Genomic DNA, 16,944 nt, shown 5'->3' with positions numbered 1-16,944 from the left:
AAAAAAAAAAAAAAAAAAAAAAATCAAAATGAGAAAAAAAATCCTTAGTCTGGAAAATTTGAGAAATTTTATTCCTATAATTTAAGTGATTATGGAAATGTTCCAGACATCAGCTTTCCTATAGGTGTTGATACGTTAATGGATGTCAAGAATCTTTGGAATTCTACATACTCTGACCTCCCAATACTGATCCACTAGAAACAGGTTTGGTGCCTACATTTGTTGAGACATGCTTGAAGCAGTGGCACATAGTCCTTCAAGATTTACAGGCTATGCAAATTAAAATTAGTATCAGAAAAAAATGAAACCTAATTCCCAGGGGCCTCTTTCAAAATGCATACATGAGTAGAGGGAGGTCCAAGTTGGAGCTGGCCTTTCTTCACTTAACCAGCTGATGAACTCCACATTCTATCCATCCAAATTTTCAGCAGTCTTTTGTGTCCTTATGGGAACCTAGCATCATTTATAGAACAGCCTGCTTGGATATTCCAATGCTGACATCATTCCAGGTGAGTGTTTCCCCGGCATCATCTAGAATGGGTAGAGAAGACAAAAAAAAATAAAAGCACCAAAGAATATATGTAGTAAAATAAAGGATATGGCAATACAGCTTTTCCTTCAGTACTGTGAATAATGAACTGTGTGTCTATGATTGTTGACCCAGATTCCCCATAGTCTAGACCAGCAGAACAATCTAGACATTTCAGTCTATGTGGAGACAGAGCTCACACTTTAGCATCTAACATGCTGTTTCCCCAGCTCTGCCACACACTATCTATAAAATACTGAATGTATTTCTTTATCTTCCTACCTCAGTTTCTACACTTGCAAAATGCAGAAAGCTTTAGGAATCTGCTTGAGAGATTCTGGACAATGTTTTGTGTGAACCATTAGTCGTTATTATTACTATGTTGTAACTATTTGACCTAAATCTGATCCCCATGCCAAAGCCCTTGTTAGACTATTCATAGACCCTTTTCAGTGTGAGGTTTTACTCACATTCTTTGTGTTCTCTTTAGTCTTTGTGTGTATTGTACAGAATAACTGATGAGCTGAAGGACAACTCAAAGGTGCTTCACAAAAGGATTCAAGATTCATAATACTTATTTTCAATAGTTAAATATGGAAGCATCTTAAGTGTTTGTCAATCTATACATCAATAAGTGAAATGTGGGATAAAAAAAATGGAATATTATTCTCCCTGATAAATGAAGGACATTGTGATTTGTTCTGTCATATGAATGAGCTTAGGAACATTACACTAATTAAAACAAATAGTTACAAGTGGCTGTAGATTCTACTTCTATGAAAAACTCAAATGCAAAATTGTTGAAACAGATAATCATCTTTGCTAAGGGATGGAGAGAAAGGGGAATATGAAGTTTCTGTTTGTGTTCTGTGTATTGCACAGAAAAAAAGATTTTCATTTTGTGAGATGAAGAACCTTCTAGTGAAGGATGGCAGTACTACTTCCACACTCCATACTTGATGCCCCTGAACTTTATTTTTAAAAATTAATATAGTACATTTTATTTTATACAAATATTCTACAATGTTAAAATGGACAGAAAGAACATAGAAGAGAACAGCTTGGGTAAGAATATGAAAGGCCTTCCCAGACAGACCTACTGCACCACGCCACACATTCAACTAAGTCTCTCTTCAGTGTTCCTGTACCAGAATCCACCTGCCCATAGTATACATTTTTGCTCATGGCAGCACTTAGGACATTTTCACCGCACTGCTACCATGCCGCTTGGATACTGAAAGATGATGTTCACTGCATTGAGATGGAGCTGCCTGAGAAGATCTGTACCTTGAATCTGCATTCACCTTGAGATTCTGGTTCTGGGATGCTTGACTGACTCACTGATGGTGGTGTTTATCCAACAGGGGAGGGTAATATCGGTAATGCATGATGGTAAACACCCTGGGATATGCATGGCCCCATGTATCACACAGACATCATTATGGACAAATATACTTTTGTCCATGAGCGTATGAATGATGGGGAACTGCAAGCCAAGCCAGGAAGCCATCTTGTTCTTGGCATGAGTCTTGCCTCCCTGCTTGCTGCATCCTGACATGGTTAAAATTTTGCTGCCAGAATATTTTCAGCTATTTTCATATTTTTTTAGGCTTTCTTATTGTAATGCATTCTGTTTCTGTTAGAGTTTTTGTCTGCATGTATGTATATGTACCATATGTGTGCCTATTGCTTACAGAAATCAGAAGGCTTAGGATTCTTTGAAACAAGACATACAGATGGTTGTGAGCCACCATGTGTGTACTGGGAACTGAGCCCCAGTATTCTGAAAGAGCAACATAAAAGCTGAAAATATCACAGGTCAAGAAGAGAATCCTCACTTCACCTGCAAGGGAGCTGAGAAGGGACGGTTTGCACACATCTCTAAGGACACTTTTTTAACCTCTGGAAACATTTCTTTCTTTTACACCATACTTTACCCTAGTGGATATGAGACAGGCATGCCCCTAGATATGCCACAAGGCAGAGGACATTCGTCTTCCAATAACAACATGCAGACAAAAACCTCACAGAAACCCAACTTCAACTGTCAAAGTTGTCAGTGCCCTGCATTCTATGAAGATACATTGTGCCCATTAAACAGATGAAGACTTGAGGTAAGGTTTTTATATTTCCCTTACATCCTTTGCATTATAAACCCAGAGCAAATTGTTAGGCACAAATATAAGCGTAAGGAAAATGGCCAGGATGCTTGAAGGCAGCTTAGAAAGAGGACAGGCTTTGTTCGAGGAAAGCAGCAGCAGCTCGGCTTTAGGGTGAGCATCTGGCCTAAGACATTAAACTCCCACAGCTAGGTGGGTGGTGGTGGCACACGCCTTTGATCTCAGCATTTGGGAAACAGAGGCAGGCGGATTTCTGAGTTCGAGGCCAGCTTGGTCTACAGCATGAGTTCCAGGACAGCCAGGGCTATACAGAGAAACCCTATCTGGAAAATCCAAAAACCAAAAACCAAAACCAAAACAAAAACAAAAACAAAAAATACCTCCATGCCTAGAGTCTAAAAGAAGCTCTGCACATATAGGCTCCATTGGTGCATTTGGAAATATCACTGCCAGGGAGAAAATCAAGGTGTAACAACACCCCCGTTTAAATGAGGCAGAGCCTCTCTACCCTCCTTTGCTGTGACGGATCTTGTGCATTAAAAAAATAAAAGTTTACAGTCCCAGCCGGGCTTGCATAAATCACAACGCCTCTGTACAGCAGCAGCAGACATGACTTATGGCCCCATCACTATGGCAACAGGAGCAGAGCCTGCAGACACACAAAAGCGCCACTCCTGCATGACAGGCCTTGGCTGGGCACTGATGGAGAGGTAAGTGTACCAGAGAAAGGATGTATTCTCCAGAACCCACTGCCCATTTATCTTCATTCAGCACAGGAGCAAGCTCCCTGCTCCATCTCTACTGTCCTCAGCCTCAGCCTACAGATTTGTTTTTCTCCCTCTCTTGTAAGTGGGGATGATCTTTTCTTCTTATAACCTTTCCCACTGAAGGTTTACAAGAGAAGGACCCCCATTAGAGTTTGCAAAGTTCATGGTGGGTCTGCGTGACACTTGCTCTAAGCACTGAGTTATGATGAGAGTTTGTACATGCTAACCCTCAATACATATGTACCATTCATAGATGATTTCCCCCATGGTCTTGCAAGTTGGGCTCTCATCAATGGGAGGAGAGGTGGAATGCCAGGGCCAGGAAGCTGGAGAGAGTGGGTTGGTGAGCAGGGGGATGGGGAAGGGAATAGGGTTTTTGTTTTTGTTTTTGTTTTTCAGAGGGGAAATCAGGAAAGGGGATAACATTTTAAATGTAAATAAAGAAAATATCTAATAAAAATTAAAAAAAATAATTCTTCTTTCTACCAGCCTCTAGTGCAGTTGGCATAGATTCATCTCAACTGAAAGCTGACTTTGGTCTCTCCCATTGCTCCACTTGCCTGCCACCTGCATTTCTCTCACTGCTGCTCCTCCCAGGCAGGCTCTGAGATGTGCTAGCCTTTTGTTCTTCTAGTTCCTCTACCCTCTTCTACCCACAGCACACCTACTTCTTACAACCACCACTTTCAAGTCATCCATCAAGTTTCCCCATGTTACCTCCGTGAAAAGTGAAAAGCCTTTTCTGACCCCCACTACTATCCAGTGCAGATACTCTTCTCTTTTTCCCACTGTATCTGACCCCCTTCCCTCTCACTGCTATACTTGCTCTCCCAAATCAGTGCTAAAGTGCACTTCAGCCTAAGTGCCTTTCTCCCTCTTCATCACTGTTACCTGTAACCTCCTTACTTGCCACCTTTTCTCACTTTCAATCTGATTGATGCCCCTGGTATTCAAGGAATATTTTCTTTCCAGTCTTAAAAACTGATCATTTCTATAATTGAATCAGATAGAACTCAACAGTTCTTTTGGAATTTGTGGAAGTCCAAACTCCTTAAATGTTCCTAGGATTACAACCTCTTGCCTGTAATCTTGTATCGTATTCTGTGTTGGCCAGATGGACTCAGCTAATGCTAAGTAGTTTAGATGTCTCCAGATCATTGTATTCACATAAAACCAATCTCACCAAATTCCAACAAAGATAGCTATTTCTACTTGTCTCTCAGCCTTCAGTTTAAATGTCTAGGTGTCTCCAGCAGGACTGCATTTGCTAAATCAATGTAATCATGTGGTTTTCAATCCTGGAATTTCTAAAAATTGGAAATTTCTTTAAAATCTCAAGTGCATATTGGAGTTTTGAGAAAATTTAGAGTCATGGAATATACAAATAGCCTCAAAATACCTTGTCATGAATAACAAGTAGTTAAGAAGGATGAAATTATACCTCAGAGTAAAGCAACAATGCCATCTTTGCCATTGACAAAATCAACAAGTTCTTGTGTGCCTCTTGACAGGATGCTTGGAGACAACAGCATCCTTTTTGGAGTGGTTCTGCCTAATGTACATAACCTGAATCTAATTAAAAGGAAGGATAGTAGTGGGCCAAACTGAAGAGTACTCTATGAAGTAACTAACCAATATCTTTTAAAACATGAAGTTGAAAGACTGAAGGAAAGGCAGACCAGTGACTGGCCCAATGTTGGATCTATCTCATGGGGGCACACCAAGGCCTGACACTACTATTCTGTGATGTGACAGGAGCCTGGCATGGCTGTCACCTGAGAACCCCTAGTAGCAGCTGACTGAGACAGAAGCAAATACTTACACCCAACCATTGGACCAAAATCAGTGACCCCTAAGGTTTAATTAGAGGAAGGACTGTAGAAGCTGAAAGGGAGAACAACCCCATAGGAAGACCAGCAGTCTCAACTAACTCAAACCCCAGGGAGCTCCCAGAGACCTAGCCACGAACCAGGAGCATACACAGGCTAGTTCAAGGCCCCTAGCACATATATACCAGATATCTGCCTGTTCTGGCCTCAGTGGGAGAAGATCCACTTAATCCTAGAGACACTTGAGGCCCCAGGGAATGGGCATCACCCTCTTGAAGACAAGGGGAAAGAGGAGTGGGATGAGGAACTGTGGGATGGGGGGATGAGGAGGGGAACAATTGGAATGTTGATAAAATAATTTTAAAAAAAAAGAAAACAATACAAACATGAAAACCATCAAAGCAGTGTAGCCAGAAAAACTGTCCAAATTAAAAAGACACCAAGCAATGATGACAATTGATTGCAATTCACAAGTCGGGGATTTCTTTGCTTTAAGGACATGAGCAGCTGGGGAAATTATGTAGCAGGTAAAGCACTAGCCACATTTGGATACTCAAAACCCACATGAGATGACAGGTGGGCGTTCCAATCTACCAATCACCTCAAGGCACTGAAGGCATAGAACAGAATACACACAACAAGCTGGCTAGCTAGACTAGCCAAATGTTGAGCTTCGGGTTCGACAAGAGATGTTGACTCAATGAGTAAGATGGAGGGAGAATGAAGATACTGAACATCTACTTTGGGCCTCCACAACCACAAACACACACACACACACACACACACACACACACACACACACTCACAGCAGATAAAAAATGAAATAAAACTATGACATCAGTAGAATACTTAAATGACTATGGAATAGTACCAGGGCTATGGTAACCAACTGGTGTAGATGAAAGACGATGTTCTCGTTCTCAGAAAATTCACAATGAAGCATTTGAAAGAAAGTAGGCTCTGTGTCATTTAACTGACTTTTAAATACTTCAGAGTGAAACATTTGTTTGTGTGAATACAGAAAGTACAGATGGGGCAAGAGAGAAAACAGAAGGAAAACTGTCTTTGTGAGTTCCCTGGTGTTGAACTTCATTCTCCAATATTATTTTGATTATTCAGGGTTCCTCATATTTCCATATGAAATTTGTTGTTGATATCTTTTATCAACATGCAACAAGGAGTGCATTCAGTCTGTAGAGTAGCTTGAGTGCCATGACCATATGATGCCTTTCTATTCATTTATAGCCTCCATTATTTCTTCATCCTCATTTTTGTTGTTTTCAGATGACACACATTGTTTTGATTTTTATAAGATTATTTCTGAACATTTCATCTTCTTATAAGGCTACAAATGCTATTGCATTCCTAATTTTGTTCTCAGGATGTTCAGTAACTAAGATATAGAAATACATTTGACACTTATATATTACCCACATATCTTGCAAGCTGATGAAGCTAATAATTAGTTCTAGAGGTGTGTGTGTCTGTGTATGTGTGTGTGTGTGTGTGTGTTAGCATTTTCTATATACAAACTCAAACCATCTGTCAAATGAAAATTATTTTCTTTCTTTTCCAATCTGGATTTCTTTTATTTATTTGTCTTTCAAATATGCCTGAGTACAACCTCCATTGCAATGCTAATTAGAAGCAACAACAGTTTATATTTTACAATCATTCTTCAAACCTTGTACTTTAGTAAAATAAAAATGTTAAAAATATATGCCAAAAGCCTAGCCTTAAGAATAATGATTCAGATGGTCTAGGAAAGTACTAATGGTGCTGGCAGTTTCACAAAACTTTCTTTTGATGTGCAGAAGCTTTATAGACACATAAAATCAAATGCATACAATGGTGGTAAAGTAGAAGTGAAACTGTCCAGGAGAGCAATGGGAACTAATGGGAATGGAAGTGGCCTGCAGTGGAGGGTAGCATAGCATGAGGAAAATATTCCAAGTACTTTGGATTTTAACATAAAATGAACTCATATAACCTAGCATGATCATAAACAAAATAAGAAAAAAAATACAAATAGATTTAAACATAGTAAAACTGGTCAAAATATGTAGCCTATTCAATGCATAAAGCAAACAAAACAAAACAAAACAAACAAACAAACAAATAATATAAAATAGCAAAAAAAAACTGAAACTTTTTCTTTTATTTCTGCAAGACAGAATACTTATTTAAACCTCAGAAATGCAAAAGCAAGCCAGATTGATCAAAGTTACCTGGAACATACCTAAGATGGTTACACAAAGTATCAAAAGAATATTCTATATTTCTATGCTTAAAAAATTAGGAAAGCCATCGGCACAAACAAAATCATTCTCTTTTTTTGTTGTTGTTCCACCATCTCCAGTTAGTTTTGTTGTTGTTGTTGTTGTCGTTATTTTGTGGGTTTTTTATTGGATATTTTCTTTGCTTACATTTCAAATTTTTTTTTAACTGACCCTAATACAGCCAGGATTCATCAGCACCCTCTCTGGAAAGAGGCCCTTGTCATTCTTCATCATAGCTTGTGTCACAGTTGACTGTGATGCCTTGTTCTGTTTTCTAAGAAACTGAAAATCCTGCCAGAGCTGAAGTGGTTATTTTTGCTTCCTCACCATTTTATCTAAAACAATAGTGTCTACTACTGAAAAGATTCAAAGAAAAACAAAACAAAACAAAATTTTATGTCAAAATTTGGAACTTTCACAACATGATGAGGTATGTAACAAGGGCTTTCATTTTCACAAGAGAAAAAAGTAATGCTCTCTTTGAAGCAACTGACTAAGAGCACACAGTTAGGTGTTGGACCACTGGAAAGCCAGTCCTGTATAGACCCAAAGGTGAGGTTTCCCATCCTTAACAGGATCACTACCTTACAGTACATTTTCTAAATCTACTGTGCTCAGAAGATTCAAGCTAAGGTTTGTATTTGCTAGAGTCCGTAGCATAGAGAAGGATACACTAAAACTTATTTGCATTACTTTTCACACATTTGTACTTATTTGTCACTTTTTACCCCAGACTCATAAGCTTCCAGTCTCCTGGGCATCTGTCTGCCAGTCTCTACCATCTGACAGATGATTTATAAGTATCACCTGACATCAGTCATTCTTAAGGCTTCCTGACACTTAAACACTTTTATGATGTTTCAAATGAAAGAACTCATTCAAAGAACTTGTTTGTTCTTGGCCACAAAACCAATAAAAGACCCAATATATCAATACCAGAACTTAAGCCATGTATCCCTTTCATGGGTTCCTTCTCTGCTGCTGCTAAAAGTACAAAGGTCTTGCCCACTGTTCACATGGCAGTATTATCCCTACTCATAACAGAATATAGATAACTATAATCCCATAGAAAACTTAGTAAGTCATGCATTGCTAGGCCCACTCACAGTTTCCCTGACTGATAAGTCTGGTATGAAGTTTATATTTGCTATCTTCTAGGTAATCATGTAATGTATATGCTGCTGGTCAGCAAACCTCATGTTGAAAACTGTTTCATGAAATTACTTAGGGTTGTATCAAATTTCTGTTAATAAGACAAAATGCTAGAATTCAGAAAGCAATGGCAAGTGCTGATCATTCAAGCATGAAGTTGAGCTCAGATCTCCTGCATCCATGGAAAAAGCTGAACATGATGGTGGTGTACATTTATAATCCATGTACTAGAGAGGAAAAGAGGGGTGGATACCTAGAGCTGAATGGCAGGCCTGCCAGCCTAGTAAAGTCAGGGTGCTTTAAGAATATCAGAAACACTAACAACTAATTAATTAGTTTTAAAAATAGGAGAGGAGCCAGCAACAATATTTGGCTTCACACACATGTTCACATACACCCACCTTCACAGGTATATGCCCCTCAAAACATACACTGTGTGCGCATGTGTGCATGGTTGCACATGTGTATCTTCATATGACACAAAAATTACTAATAAAAGATATAAAGATTGTGTGACAGTATATTAGGATGGTAGCCAAAACAAAAGTGACTCTTTGAGCTGTGACACTTGCAAAGTGAGAAAGGAACTCCCCTGCTTATATGCCCTTTGAGGGCATATTCCCAATAACCTAACCTTCTTCTACTATTGGTGCCGTAGCATGAGAACAAAGATCTCACGTCATTGTCTTTTGAAGATAGAAAACAGCCAAACTATAGTAAGGGTGGTATCAGGAATAAAAATAAGTGAGACCCATGGAAGCCAATTGATTTGGAAACCCAGTTGCAACTGTTGGCAAATTATAGCTGAACCAATTATGCCCATCATCTGTTACATATAAAATTTTATTACAGCATAACCTCTTTCATTTTTAACAGATTACCAGTAGCTAATTTATTGCTACAATGGTAGAATTGACTAGCTGCAACAAAATATCCTATGGTCCACTGAACTTAAAAGTATCTACCATCTGGTCTATGGCAGAAAAAAAGTTGATACATAGTGACTCAAAGTGTGATCTCTAGACTGGTGGAATTACCCTCTTCATGAAACAAAAACTCCCAACTCCCAAATCCAAGCAAGCTAAATTACAATGTACATTTTTATGAGATCCTAGGGTAATTTGTCATGATAGTAAATATTAAGAAATAGTGCTTCTAAATAACAAAGTAACTGAGAGACTGTATTTTAGAATCAGGTAATTGAAAGTCTGCTAGTTACTAACATTATACCAGGGGTTGCTTATACCCACTTCTATCCTTATATATCTAAATCATAACACCAGTATAACATCAGTATATTAAGGACTGGAATAAAGTTAAAACAATTCAAAATCCTGGCTTTTAACAATAATTGAATAAGAGCTAGCCATTATTATGATTATTCTTTTTAGTTTGCAAATGAGTAATCAATTTGTGCCTAGGAAGAAATGTGACATCCAGACTCACATGGGCACAGGGTTTCTGTCTTTGATCTCATTTTAATGCCTATTTCCTTCCCTTGGTTGTAATGGGCAGATGATGAATGCACCCAATTGTGATAAAAACTCTGAGAGTGATTCAGTAAGCAAAATGATCTTGGGCAAGAATTTTTCACTGGGCTTCTCTTTCTCTACCCATAAATGAAAATAACTAACATAATCAGGTTGTTATTTAACTGAACTTATGAAAGGTCAGGCAGAACTGGAGATCTAGTTCAGGGCCTAGTATGTTGCAAATGGTCAAAAGAAGACACCAAAATGTGGAGAAGTAAAAAATAAGAATGGAAACCCATAATGTCCTCTTGGGCTGTTCTGGCTCACCCTGTCTCACTTTGAACAGACACGATTTTGCAACAATTGAATCCTGCAGGATTATTAGGAGGTCAGCATGGTTGGAGGCATTAATGGTCTACTCCTTTATCAGAAATAATCTCCAATATAGAAGAAGCAAAGGCTAGGGAGTCAAGATTCTGTTGCTATCTCAAACCTTGCTCTTAGCTTTGGGAACTTCACCTAACCTTATCTCTCAGTTTGATCATCAGTAAACTGTGCTAATTCACCCTCCATTCAGTTGTGAAAATCAATGAGCTGATTCATGGCTTCCACACAATTTCTCTTATATGAAAGATGCTACTATTTGCTTTTGGTAGATTGAAACTTAAACAAATCACAGTGCCAACCTTATCACAGATAAGTGCAGATGATGATTGAACTCAGAGATAGAAAGGAGGTCTGGAGGGAAGTGAGATAGTCTATATGGCATATTTTTAGAATGGAAAAGCTGAGGCACAAGGATGACAACATACTGGCCCAAGTCCATATCATAGGGAAGTGGAACAGGCTACCTGGGTCCCCATCAGGAGCCCCTTAGTGTTTTATTAAGCTGTACCTCCACAGCTTGGCTGTTCACAAATACGCCTTGTTTCCACGGTCACCAGTGGCTGAGCAGGAATTGGGCTTTTCATCAGAGAATGTAATCAAGGCAGCCTTGAGCCTTAGAGAGGCAACTCCAAAGGCTGTTTGTTCTTCAGCAGGCTGAGGCAGAGGCTTGAGGCCAACATTAGCAGCCCTGGGCTCCTGACAGCAGGTGTGGATGATGAATGGGCAGCTTAACGTGATGGAGCAAATTGATCATTGCATCACCGACCACAACTTATTCATTTCTGCAAGGAGGCCAATTCATTACCCTGCATGTCACGCTGCCCATGTCAGTGCCAGAGATAAAAGCCTGAGGCCTCATAGCCTGTGCCTCTCATCACATCTCCCTTCTTCTTAATAGGAGAGAGAGGATGCTGCAATAGAGTGCCAGATGCTGGAGGCTGCTCCAGGGTCCTCAGTCTTGCCAGATCCTGGAGGCGATTTCTTTGCTAAAAAATCAACAGAGACAATCCCCCAGGGCTTTAAAGTTAATCAACAACAACAAATAAGCTGCATCTTTCAGGCTAGTTTTATACACTGAAGGGCAATGATGTTGAAAGAGTTTCAAGGCTTCATGTAAGCACAATAAGAATGAAATCAAGAATTGATTAGTCGAGTCTATATGGGTTTACACTAAATATGCTTATGCTTATATTATAATCTAAAAGTAACAACTCCCTAGTCCTATTAGGTGTATGGTAACATTAAAAGTGAGGCAAAAACTTTAGTATGTACTTGGAGGCAATTAATGCAAAATTTATTGTTAGTAGTATTATCATCATCATTATTATTGTTGCCAATAATGGTAGCTATCGACTGTACTGAAACACGGCGTGTTTATCTATATACATTTGGAACATCATAATAATAGTAAAATTACTTGAGTTTGAATCTATTTGCTCCTACAGGAAGGAGAAGCTGTCTCATATTCTGGCTCACCTTCTTGAGTGAAAAAGAGAAAAAGCAAGCCCACTGGTAACGTGCTGGAAGTTTCACCCGCCTGAATCCCTACCACTCCAGCCACCAAATAAACAACTGAGCCTCATTGCCACTACCCTTCTATCAGTAACGTCCATATTATGGTCCTTATACAACCCATAGCCAATTGCTTTGCCTGAACCCTTATCTCCTGCACGCCACTGTGTAGGAAGGTCTTAATATAGTGATTATGTTCTCTCTCTACTTTGTCTTTATAATAGAAAGCAGACCCCTTTCCTTGCCATGTAAAACTGACTGCATGTAGCTTAAGTGTGAGTGGTAAGTATTGCAGTTCCCATCAATGTGATTCAATTGGTCTCTCCCACTTCAATATCCAGCGCAATAGAAGTCTGTGCTCATCACTCACTCTGTTATCTCAGTTTCTGTCTCTGTTGGTTACATTGTTTCCATATCCTCCATAATGGACAGCTTGAACATGAGGTGCTCTGGAGACCCATCTTGAATGTAGATCGTGAGTATACAGGAAAAGAAGCATCACTCTTTCTCTGTTGCATGAAATTCCACAGAAGGGTTGTACTGATGCTGCAAGTTATATGTGCCTTCACTGTAACACTGATAAGGGGAAGCAGGAAGCAGGATGGTCAAATCTGGACTGTAGTAGAAAGAAACAGGGTTCCTACATGCTTGCCTGTCCCACCCCAGAGCCATCAGGAGGAAGAAGTGGTTACTCTGTAAGAGGTGAAAAATGGAATAGAGAAATATAATGATGTCCCTAGGAGAAGGTGGCAAGCAAGGCTTGCCACATTAGAGTTTTCCAAGGCTAGCTTTAATTTGTTCCATATTTACTGTTTCAGCATTTAAACATGTTCAACCATGTCTCATTTTAAATGCCGTAATCATTTGGAATAATAATAGTGATTTTTTTTCTTAACTCTAACATCCTTCTAGCTATTTACTAAGCCCCTCGGTTTTGAAGTTAATTTATTGAATAAATGCTGTACTTTTGTCATTTTTTAAATTAAGTCATTTCCCATTCATGTTTTATCTCACTAAAAATAAAATAAAAGAATCATTTCCTATATCATAATGGTGATTAATAAGAATAGCTTTGCTCCTCTACTTACCTGGATGACCTTTGACAGACAGTCTAAGAGCAGTTCTGGTTCTATACATGAGAACTTGTTTTATGCCTAGTGTCAGATCTGTGTCACTGAGCATGTTAACAGGACACATAACACAGCAATGAATTATTCCACCCAGAACGTAAGTAGTGGCTAGAACAAGAGACCTTGACCTTTCCTTCTATAGCTAGCTCTTCCATCTGGTATTTTCTTACACATCGTTCTATGTGTGTCTCCAAGAGACTATCATCTGAATAGAAACCAGAAAATTAATCAAAACACACACACACCAAAAGAAAAATGAGAGTGGCTCTCGTTCCTTCCTGTCTCTCTGGGCTGGTGTCCTGAGCAGACCTTGGATGCGAGCTCCACAGCCAGTCCCACAGACCCAGAGGAAGCTCTACTTCCAGACACTCTAACAAACCCAGGATCACAGGATCCCAGAATCATAGGATCCCAGAGGCAGCTTGACTCTGAGGAGTTCTGACACAAACAGAATCACAATAAGGACAGGCTCCAGTCAGATTTAGCAAGGGCAGGTAGCACTAGAGACAACTAGATGGAGGGGGGCAAGCAGAAGACAATGAACAACACAAACCAAGATTACTTGGCATCATCAGAACCCAATTCTCCCACCATAGCAAGTCCTGGACACACCATTACACCGGAAAAGCAAGATTCAGATATAAAATCACTTCTCACGGTGATGATACCGGACTTTAAGAAAGACATAAATAGCACCCTCAAAGAAATACAGGAGAATACAGGTAAACAACTAGGAGCCCTTCAAAAGGAAACACAAAAGTCCCTTAAAGAACTACAGGAAAACACAATCAAATAAGTGAAAGAAATGAGCAATACCATCCAGAATCTAAAAATGGAAATAGAAACAATAAAGAAATCACAAAGAGAGACAACTCTGGAGATAGAAAATCTTGGAAAGAAGTCAGGAGCCATAGATACAACCATCACTGACAGAACACATGAGATAGAAGAGAGAATCTCAGGTGCAGAAGACACCATAGAAAACATTGACACAACAGTCAAAGAAAATTCAAAATGCAAAAAGCTCCTAACCCAAAACATCCAGGAAATCTAGGACACAATGTGAAGACCAAACGTAAGGGTAATATATATATAATATAGAAGAGATGAAGATTCCCAATGTAATAGGCCAGTGAATATCTTCAACAAAATTATAGAAGAAAACTTCCCTAACCTAAAGAAAGAGATGCCCATGAACATACAAGAAGCCTACAGAACTCCAAATAGACTGGACCAGAAAAGAAATTCCTCCCGTCACATAATAATCAAAACACCAACTGCCCTAAACAAAGAAAGAATTTTAAAAGCAGTAAAGGAAAAAAGTCAAGGAACGTATAAAGGCAGGCCTATCAGAATTACACCAGACTTCTCACCAGAGAGTATGAAAGCTAGAAGATTCTGGACAAATGTCATACAGATCCTACAAGAACACAAATGCCAGCCCAGGCTACTCTACCCAGCAAAACTCTCAATTACCATAGATGGATAAAGCAAGATATTCTAGGACAAAACCAAATTTACAAAATATCTTTCCACAAATCCAGCCCTACAAAGGATAATAGATGTAAAACATCAACATAAGAAGCAAAGCTACATGCTAGAAGAAGCAAGAAAGTAATCTTTCAACAAATTCACACAAATGTAATTCTACCTCTTACAATAAAAACAACAGGAAGTGACAATTACTTTTTCTTAATACCTTAATATGAAAAATTAATATTACCAACATATCCTAATCGATTGAAATCCAAAAATATGAGGAATTAGAAATTTGTTGATTGTCATCCAATGGTCTCTCTAATTTGGTAATTGGAGAAATAGGTCCAATATTGTACACTCTATATACACTTTCAGCTTGTTTGTTCATGACTGTGTCTGGCTGTGTACAACATAAGGATCTTGAAATATTGCTTCTCCTATCTCAGCCTCTCTATTAGTAGTATTGTTTATTTCATGTTTTTATATTATACTATGGTTTTCAGAACATCTTATATATTTCAAAAGTATTTAAATTCCCAAAAGAAGCATAGATGATTAACTAGGGAGGTGGCTTGCAAGAGAACAACAAAGAGTGAGACTGAATGCTTTGATTGATGTTTGTAACTCTTGTATCAAGTTTGAAGAAGAGGACTTTATAAGTTACTCTTTCTCTGAGATGAATGCTTTTCCAAATTATCACAGCCAATAAACCAAATCCTTATCCTCACCTAATGTCTGTACCACCCCTCCAAGCAGAACCATTGTTCATTGAAACAGTTGGTGAATGACTTTATGGATAGACCATCTTAATACCTACACCATTTCTTAAATGAATGTAACCTGTTCTCTGTGGGCTGAGAATAAATTCACTCACTCAAGTCAAATAGCTTTTACCATAGCAGGAAGTCTGTATCCAAAAGTCACGCCTACAATTCATTTCTTGGTGCAGCAGAACTGTCAATTCTCAGGTTAGCTAAGATGGAGGTAAAATCCTTTGGTGATGTGAGGGTCATTGAAGTACAGCCTTATTACAATGAAATCCAATGAATAAAAATTGTTCTTATTTTGGGCTTATATTTAGTGGACTATTTTTAACTCTACTAAATACAAAACAAGCAAACAAAAAGACTATATATATATTTATGTTCATTTAACAAAATACTAGTAGTGATGTATTATTTTGAAATATACAGTTTATGTGTTTGGAGTTATTTAAAAATTTATAGTGTGAAAAATGTATTTTCATTATTGCTATAGATGAGCATCTACATAAGACTGTTAAATTGATTGTTGTTTCATATGAAACGACTTTTATAATATTTTTATTTTTATAATATTTTATAAATTTTAAGGAATATGAGAAAAAATATCGTAGGTATTGAAGGGGGTTCTCTGGGAAGAGTTGAGGTACAAAAGGGAAACAAGAATGTTTTAAAATGTGTTTTTAAATGTTAACAAATTCAGATAAATTGAAATCATGTAACTTTTCTCATCATAATGCAATAAAAGTTTTTTTTTTTAAAAAAAAAAAGAAAACTGAAAACCATTGTTATTACTTCCATTGTTGCCATATCCTGGACAATGGTATGAGAATATTCCCTACAGTTTCTGTAACTCATCCTCAACAAGCATAAGATAGTCTAGTTGTACCTAGCATTGCACAGCTTTTCACAGGTTACCCCACATCCAAATCCAAAATCTCCCTACTTTTAAACACTCCATCCAAGGCAGCGTGTTCTCTGCAACACCATATACACAAAAAGGTTTCATCCTCACTGTGTATGGAGTAGTCTCACATCACCTTCTTTTCTTCAGGTCTCACAAGAAACGGCAGCCTTAGCATGTCTGCAACTGAGTGTGTGTGAGTGCTATATATATGTATATAAGCTCCTATGTGTCAGTGTGTGAAAGGAAGAAGAGAATGTCAGTATTTCTGTAGCATTTTCATATAGCGATTATGAATATTTTGTAGAAATATGAAGAATATATAAGTACATATTTATGTATATCAGTTTGCATCACTCAAAAGTGGCAAACCACTTTAGAACTGGGACTGACTGATCTTGGATATGACATCCAAGTGCAGGAATATTGTCAAGACTCAGGGAAGTCCAGGGCTTGGTAGCCAAAGTTTCTTTTCTTCACAGAGTATTTATTAACAATTCAGTGGGATGTTTTGAAAAAATGCCATTCTGATAATGATCATACGTTATACAAAGAAACCCAAGTACTTTCCTCCCATTTCACAACAGCTCCTCTTTCTCTCTCTCTCTCTCTCTCTCTCTCTC

General features: G+C 38.4%; 1 protein-coding gene across 6 annotated transcripts in view; it reads left to right on the top strand.

The window, feature by feature from the left end:
* Positions 1–16,944, top strand: part of Astn2 (astrotactin 2) — a 1,002,270-nt gene that overhangs the window by 471,358 nt on the left and 513,968 nt on the right. The gene's annotated exons all lie outside the window — the stretch shown is intronic.

Source organism: Mastomys coucha, unplaced genomic scaffold (genome assembly GCF_008632895.1).
Source record: "Mastomys coucha isolate ucsf_1 unplaced genomic scaffold, UCSF_Mcou_1 pScaffold18, whole genome shotgun sequence".
NCBI lineage: Eukaryota > Metazoa > Chordata > Mammalia > Rodentia > Muridae > Mastomys > Mastomys coucha.
The sequence above is the reverse complement of the archived record's forward strand: the minus strand, read 5'-3'. Positions and strand labels throughout refer to the sequence as shown.